This window comes from Anguilla anguilla, chromosome 8 (genome assembly GCF_013347855.1).
Source record: "Anguilla anguilla isolate fAngAng1 chromosome 8, fAngAng1.pri, whole genome shotgun sequence".
Classification (NCBI taxonomy): Eukaryota; Metazoa; Chordata; class Actinopteri; order Anguilliformes; family Anguillidae; genus Anguilla; species Anguilla anguilla.
The window spans coordinates 43,504,012-43,512,856 of NC_049208.1; positions in this window are offsets into that span (position 1 = coordinate 43,504,012).

Below are 8,845 nucleotides of genomic sequence, written 5' to 3' on the forward strand. Positions count from 1 at the left end.
GCCGGCATTGGTCTGTACCACAGACTGTAAAAAATATAGACAAAGCTACTGTGACGTCACCCATTGACTCTCCGTGGGTCTCTAAAACAACGTTTTGAAGCTCAATGGTGGGTGCAGCCATGTTGTCGATTTGGAGCCAAAACCATAGAGTTAAGCAGTCCTGTGATTTTTACAATGTGATTGACAGTCCGGTGCGGAAAAGCCCATAAACCTGAACGAACGATTGCAGAACGAACCTGAGGCTAGCTGACTGTCTGCCGTTATGTTTTAAAATATATTATACACGTTATATGTATGACATTAATAATACAATTATGTTCAGTTATCTTCAATTTATGTTTCTCAGCAAAACAAATATGCTTTGCTAGCATATCAGCTTGCCAGTGAGCTAGGTAGGCTATCCGTGGTTAGCTCACATTACATTACATTACATTACAGGCATTTAGCAGACGCTCTTATCCAGAGCGACGTGCAACAAGTGCATTGGTTCACGATGTAGAGGTGCAAAAGAAACACTAGAGTGAAGTAAGGATCGTAGTGCCAGAAGTGACCACATCGATCAGGACTCCAACCCTGTAGAGTACGCTGTTCAGCAAACAAGAATCCTACCAAGTACAAACTAGCACTTTTGCCTAATCAGACAAAAACAACAATCCTGCCAAATACACTAACGTAATCATATTATCCTAACTAGGTACAGTGAGCTAAACTATAGGCTAGGGAGGGGTGGGGAGAGGTGCAGCCTGAAGAGATGAGTCTTCAGTCTGCGCTTGAAGGTGGTAAGATTCTCTGCTGTTCTGACCGCCACGGGGAGGTCATTCTACCAGCGAGGGGCCAGGACAGACAGCAGACGGGAGCGGGAAGTACAGACGCGAAGAGGGGGAGGTGCCAAGCATCCAGAGGTGGCAGAACGGAGAGGTCTGGCTGGTGTGTAGGGTCTGATGATCCTCTGGATATACCCTGGTGCTGACCCCTTAGCTGCCTGGTATGCAAGCACCAAGGTCTTAAATTTGATGCGAGCCATAGCAGGCAGCCAGTGGAGGTCAGTGAGCAGGGGGGTGACATGGGAATGTCTGGGGAGGTTGTAGACCAGACGTGCTGCAGCATTCTGGATTAGCTGCAGGGGTCTGATGGCGGATGCTGGCAGACCAGCCAGTAGTGAGTTGCAGTAGTCCAGGCGGGACAGGACCATCGCTTGAACCAGGAGCTGGGTTGCATAGGTGGTGAGGAAGGGGTGGATTCTCCGGATGTTGTACAGGAAGAACCTGCACGTTCGACTCACCGCCGTGATGTTCTGGGAGAGGGACAGTCTGTTGTCCATCACCACTCCAAGGTTTTTTGCGGTGGGTGATGATGACACCACAGTGTCCCCCAGGGAAATAGAAAAGTCGAGAAGGTTAGAGGATGGAGCAGGGATGAAGATCATCTCCGTCTTACCTGGGTTCAGCTTAAGATGGTGGTTATCCATCCAGCTCTGGATGTCCCTCAGGTGATCAGGTTGTTCAGTGAGAGAAAAGAGGAGAGTTGATTAGAAGCAGCTCGTTCAATTGTTTTGGATAGGAAAGGGAGAAGAGAGACAGGACGGTAGTTCTGGATGACAGAAGGATCCAGAGTGGGCTTTTTCAGCAGTGCGGTGATGTGGGCCAGCTTGAAAGAAGAGGGGAAACATCCAGAAGATAAGGAGGAGTTCACGAGGGAGGTGACATATGGGAGGATGTCAGGTGTGATAGTCTGGAGGAGAGAGGAAGGGATGGGGTCAAGAGCACAGGTGGTAGGGCGGTGGAAGAGTAGGAGCTGGGAAACATCAGAGTCAGTGAGGGGAGAGAAAGTGGAGAAACAAGGGGAGGGAACAGAGACGGGGGAGTGGGGAAGGGTGGTGGTGGACATGAAGGAGCTGCGGATGTCTGCAATTTTCTCATCGCAGAAAACTGCAAAGTCATCTGCAGCGAGGGAGGACTGAGGTGGGGAAGGAGTGCTGAGGAGAGAGGAGAAAATGGAGAACAGTTGATGAGGGTTAGAGGCAGATTTATGAATTTTTGTTTGATAATAATTAATTTTGGCAGAGGTTACAGCAGTAGAAAATGTAGCTAGCATAGACTGGTAGGCAGACAGGTCGGATTGAGCCATGGATTTACTCCACTTCCTCTCCGCTGCACGTAGGCTGGCCCGGTTGGTTCGGAGGGGGTCAGACATCCACGGACTGGGAGGGGACGAGCGTGCCGGCCTGGAGACTAGAGGACAGAGAGAGTCAAGTGCTGAGGAGAGCGAGGAAGACAGAGCAGAGGATGCAGAGTCAGTAGGAAGGTTGGAGAAGGATTCAAGAGTGGGGAGTGAAGCAGTGACACTGGAAGCGAGAGAGGAGGGAGAGAGGGAGCGGAGGTTACGGCGGACCATGACAGTAGGAATGGATGGAGGGGAGGGAGGGAGGGGAGCAAGAGGGAGGGAGAAGGAAATGAAGTGGTGGTCGGACTGATGCAGAGGGGTCACTGTGGGATTGGAGGAGGAGCAATTCCTCAGGATGACCAGGTCTAGGAGGTTGCCAGCTTTGTGTGTTGGTGGGGAGTGCATCACGGAGAGATCGAATGAGTGGAGTAGGGGCAGGAAGGCTGCGGAGTAGGAGGCATGTTGAAGTCTCCCACATTGAAGTCTCACACATTCGCAATATGAACCCACAGGGGAAGAACATCGACTACACTGATGGTCAATCAATCAGAGATGTGTAGGCTACTGGTGATTTGTCTAGGCTAATTTTCATATAACTGTCTGGTAGACCTGCTGTTAACCGAGCAAGTTATCATCGTAGGTTTTTGCCACAGTCAGTTAATGAGCCAGTAACTGCTACTACTCCATCGCCGTTTGTGGTGTTCACTTGCTGGGTGACGCTAGCTGACCGATCGTTCACAAGTCACTTTTTACTGAATAAAAATGAACACTGTGAACGGTGATTAACAAATCTACCAAGTATTTTAATAACTGATCTACAGGCGTGTAAATATGACAACGCACTTTGTACAGCAAGTTTTCCACCTGGTGCATGAAGACAAAAATAATTTTGAAATTATTATTAGGCTATTTTTTTTTTCTTGTAGATCATCAAAACCAATGGAGAAAAGCCAATATATGCAAGGAGCCCCCAGGACCGATTCTGAGTACCACTGTCTTAAATGCTCTTGTTGGTCTCTTAAATGCTAAAAACATGTTCCTTTCTAAATGCCAGTCTTACAAAGATGATTAATTTCGTTAAATTCTGTGTGTGCGATTTCATCGTGTGTTGTATGTTATCCAGCAAATAAACCTTAAGACTCTTAATTCGCTTCGTGAAACTGAAAATGTTGCAGTGTTTATCCCAAAATCGGGACAATAGTAGCTTTGTCACATGCGTGAAGCATGGCCCAGGTAGACATTTACGGAATGTACATGACTGACAAGCCGTCAAACAACAAAAATGACTCGGCTACCGAAGAACTTCAAAGGAGGATTATTTTATGGTCGTCTAGTGCAGCTGTAAATAGCACACTCCATAATGAAATCACTACAAAATGGGATGCCTGCATTCTCTGACTTCGCACAGGTGGACCGTGGTCGGAGCCGCAATGTCAAGGCCAAGACAAGAGGAGCCACCTCCCACCCCAGTGACCATAGATTGTAGCCCCTACTGTAGCTTAGTCCTCCACAGTAATCAGGAAGTGACGCAAACTGTACTTCATTGGTCCACAACAAATATTATAACAGTGCCCAAATGACACAATAAATCATGAAATCGACCCATGGACAGTCATAAGACGAATAAAATACACATATTGTGACTATTTGTTCTCATGAGAAAAAATGATTGACTTTGTATTTTGACCGCATTTGTACCGTAGACTTACATGGAAACTTGATATGAAAACACCTATACTGGAGCCAACCATAGTGGCGCTAATGAGCAACCAGGAACAACACGACCAGAAAATGAGCTTCAAAAACGAAGTCTGGTTTTGGCCGCTTGGTCTGTACCAAAGTGCCCCATGTTCCTCCAATTTAATTTATGTCACTCGCAACCCCTGACTCTGTGCGCTAATTTACGATTGGCCAGTGCCACTGCTGGGTTGGCAAGCGGTCTGCACGGTCTAACGTTAGCTAGCTAGCTAAGCAGCTCTAACAGGTAAGTTTGAAGAGAACGAAGAGAGTTACATGCATACCATATTCCAATCATAACGTATATATATTAGGTCCATATTCTGGTGCTTAAGGAAATATTCCGAATAAATTGATTACATGCTCTGAATAAACTCAGCTTTCGCAAATATTCCTGTATAACATTACGTGTTAATCGGCATATTCCTCCGAATGAATTTGCGTGTTGATATTCTTTTCCCGCTGCAATTCCCTTGCCTTTGTTCTGTCTCCAACTGCTATTTGCTACTAGCTAACGTTAGCTAACCAAACTAGCAATTTAACGCAAACTATTTAAAACGCAACAGACAGTTGCAAATGCCACATGGCTACCATAATATGGTGTGTTTAAATGAATTAGTAATCACAGGAAATGTTGGAGGTGGCTAAAGTAACCCACAATGAGTGAAATTTCAATGGGGCTGAATGAGGAGACCCCATTCTTGTACCCCAGTTAGGTTTTGTCCATCTACGATATGGCACCACCCTCCATATTGGGAGGAAAATATCCACGTCCTTATAAAATAATTGAAAGGTAGTGTGCCAGCATTAATAACAATAAGCAAATCCTCCATTTTAGATTAGATTAGATTAGATTCAACTTTATTGTCATTGCACAGAGTACACGTACTGAGACAACAAAATGCAGTTAGCATCTAACCAGAAGTGCAAAAGAAGCAGTAAAGTGCAGTAAGGTGTATGTACATAAGTGAATAAATATGAATACAATATGATACATATGAATACAATACAGTGTGGTATAAACAGTATAGACATTTATAAACAGTATAGACAGTGGATCGGTATAAATATGATAAATATATTATTAGCAAGGTGCGGCAGTGCAAGGTTCAGTCATTGGAGTAAGTTGAGTGGGGGGGGCTGGGGGGGTCCAGGTGGGGGTATCCGGGGTGGGGGGGGGGGGGCTGTCACCGTGGTGCAGAGTTCAGCAAGGTGACAGCTGAGGGGAAAAAGCTGTTCCTGAACCTGCTGGTCCTAGAACGGAGGCTCCTGTAGCGCCTCCCAGAGGGAAGGAGGGCAAACAGTCTGTGGCTGGGGTGAGAGGTGTCCCTGGCGGTGCTGCGTGCCTTCCGCAGACACCACTTGTGCTGGACAGTCTGAATTTCTGGGAGTGGAGTGCTGGTGATGCGTTGGGCGGTTTTCACCACCCTCTGAAGTGCTTCCCGGTCCGAGGCAGAACAGCTGCCGTACCAAACTGTGATGCAGTTGGTGAGGATGCTTTCAATTGTGCAGCGGTAGAAGTTCACCAGAATCTGAGGAGACAGATGGGCTTTCCTCAGTCTCCTCAGGAAGAAGAGTCGCTGGTGAGCCTTCTTGACCAGGGTCGAAGTGTTGAGGGCCCAGGAGAGGTCCTCGGAGATGTGGACGCCCAGAAACTTGAAGCTGGTGACACGCTCAACCTCCGTCCCGTCGATGCAGATAGGGGTCTTCTTGGTGTTGAGGGCCAGGTTGTTGTCGGCGCACCACGCCGCCAGGTGCTGGACCTCCTCCCTGTAGGCTGTCTCATCGTTGTTATTTATGAGACCAACCACCGTTGTGTCGTCTGCAAACTTGATAATGGTATTGGAGCCATGTACAGGAGTGCAGTCATGGGTGAAGAGGGAGTATAGGAGAGGACTCAGCACACAGCCTTGTGGGACGCCGGTGCTCAGGATGAGGGTTGAGGAGGTGAGGTTGTCTAACCTAACATACTGAGGTCTGTTGGTTAGGAAGTCTAATATCCAGTTGCAGAGGGAGGGGTTGATACCAAGGTCACCAAGTTTGGTGATCAGTTTGGAGGGGATGATGGTGTTGAATGCTGAACTAAAGTCAATGAACAGCATTCTTACATAGGTGTTGTTGTTGTCCAAGTGAGAGAGGGCGGAGTGTAGCGCTGTGGAGATGGCGTCCTCCGTACTCCTATTTTGACGGTAGGCGAATTGGAAGGGGTCCAGTGTGGGTGGTAGGCAGGATTTGAGATGAGCCAGGACCAGCCTCTCGAAGCACTTCATGATGGTGGAGGTGAGTGCAACAGGGCAGAAGTCATTTAGGCTCGCTGCAGAGGAGTGTTTCGGCACCGGCACGATGGAGGTGGATTTGAAGCACGTGGGGACAGCTGCTTGGGCCAGTGACAGGTTGAAGATGTCAGTCAGGACCTCAGTCAGCTGCCCAGCGCAGGCCCTGAGCACGCGTCCGGGGATGCCATCAGGGCCAGCAGCCTTGCGTGCATTTGTCAATCCATGACCATATGACCACCATTACATTTACATGGCTCAATCTGAATACTACCTATTATAGGAATATTGGTGTGCATGAAAATGTGTTCAATAATTTGAAGTTAGAATAAAAAAGCGACAGCCCGATTAACTGCATGCATTAATTCACAGCTACTACATTATGATTTTTTTCCAGCACCATGCCGCGAAAAGAACGCAAACTATTACGAAATAAAAGGCTACTCCAGATATCTGCTGCTCAAAGCAGAACTCTGGATTCCTTTTTCATGAGGTGAGTTTAAAGTAGCTAGACAGCTGGCTAGGTAGAATAATCTTATGTGCAGTGTTTATCTCTCAATAAAGCGTCAGTTTATAAAGTTCACTGTAAATCAATTTATTATCTGTAATCTATTCACAATGATATACAGTATATATTGTATGAAAGAATTGTTTGATAAAAATTGTACAACTGTCTTTAAAAAGGGATATGGCTGGGCTGGATGGTTTGTTGTATTTAGACCTAGTTAGAGTTGACTTCTGATCCCTTTAATATGTTTCAGTCAGAATAAAGTAGATCAGCCTGACCAGCCAGCAGCTCAGGGAGTGCCCTCAACCCAGCCAGAAACTCAGATCTTGGAAGTGCGTGACAATGCTCAGGGAGTGCCCTTAACCCAGCCAGAAGCTCATGGAGTGCTCTCAACCCAGCCAGCAGGTCAGGTCACCCCACCGTCCATGTCTGAAACTGAAACAGAACATAATGAAATTAAACGACAAAACAAAAAGCAAAATGTGCAAGCTTTTTGATGTCGCCTACACGTTAGCGTACTGTGAACAACTATTCACCCTATTCAAAACGTGGGTGTCTATTGAACGTAAACATGGCGTTGAGCTTGGAAAGACCTATATCCATGACCATGGCTGTCGCTCTTTCATTGGGCACATAGCAGAGACTATGAGGGACGATTTCCAGACTCTGATCAGGGGCAGGCTCCTTACTTTTTGACGGGAGTACGGATAAATCTACATCGGAGAAGGAGGTAGTGAGCATCAAGGTGATTGAAAATGGGATTCCAACAATCAAACTGCTTGGGTAAGTAATATGCCTTTTTTAAAGAGTGTACTGTACTACTCACTTATTACTCACTGACATCACCTTTTGGTTAATGCATATAATTAATAGTCAATTATGATTAAGATCAAGAGACTGTCCTTCATGAGGAAAAGTTAAACAACTATCAAGAACAATAACGGCAAATACCTTGTTTGCTTTTCCACACCCTCTTGTCATTTCAGGGTTGCTGAGCCAGACACGTGTGACGCGAAGGGTGTCTACAAGGCTATCACTGGCAAATGTGAGGAGCGTCACCTTGATCTAAGTAGCATCTTAACTGCTACAGCTGCTGATGGAGCATCGATCAATTTTTGGAAGACAAGGGGAGTGCTGACCAAGCTCCAAGAGTCTGCTGCTCTATGGATGATCAAGATGCACTGTGTTGCTCACCGACTCAAACTGTCCCTGAAGGATGCCTTTAAGGATTCCTATTTTACAGAGGTAATTTACATCACTGTCAAATTAAGAGTCTCTGTCTGGGAAAACCATGCAGAAGGCAGAGATGTGGGTCAGCTGATTCTCTGAATTTGTGTGGTGTCTTTGCTTAATTCTTAATTCATCGCAAACCTGAGTTGTGCCCCTCCGTTGATCACAGAACAATTATATTTAGAATACTTCTCAGAATGCAGATCGCTAATGCTATGAATTTATTTATTAGTACTTTGAAATGTATTGCTGTATTCATAACTTACCTGTAGTTCATCCAGTGTTATCCAAGCAGGTACATGGAAGAGAGAGAAAAGAGACATTGATTAGTTATATAAATAATTTATACGGATACTTTTAACAACACACACGTGTGTAGTTCTTTATTATTATGATCATGTTTATTATAATCTCGATGTTTATGATACCTTCATGTTTATTTATTTACCTGTGTTAATTATGTAATTCATTGCGTAATTAATTAATTCATATTTTCATTCATGCAGTCAGTCAGTCAGGACTAGTGCGCTAATTATTACTAGTTTGTCACTAATTACCATTTAACAGCAGTACTATGTGGCACCCTTGGGAGGTTGTGCCCAATTTGAATGAACTTACATTACATTGCATTACATTACATTACATTACATTACAGGCATTTGGCAGACGCTCTTATCCAGAGCGACGTACAACAAAGTGTATAACCATAACCAGGAACAAGTATGACGAAACCCCTAGAGAGAAGTACCGGTCCAAGTGCAGGGAACAACCGCATAGTTCAACTTGGACCCTGGTGGTTAAACTGATTAACACTAACAACGAGAACGGCAACAACGCAATCTATGGAAAAAATACAAGTAGTCGTTAAGACAGTTAATGCGCCTAGTCACCTACGAAACAGCTGCCTAGTTACAACCCTAAGTTTAGTCATTTA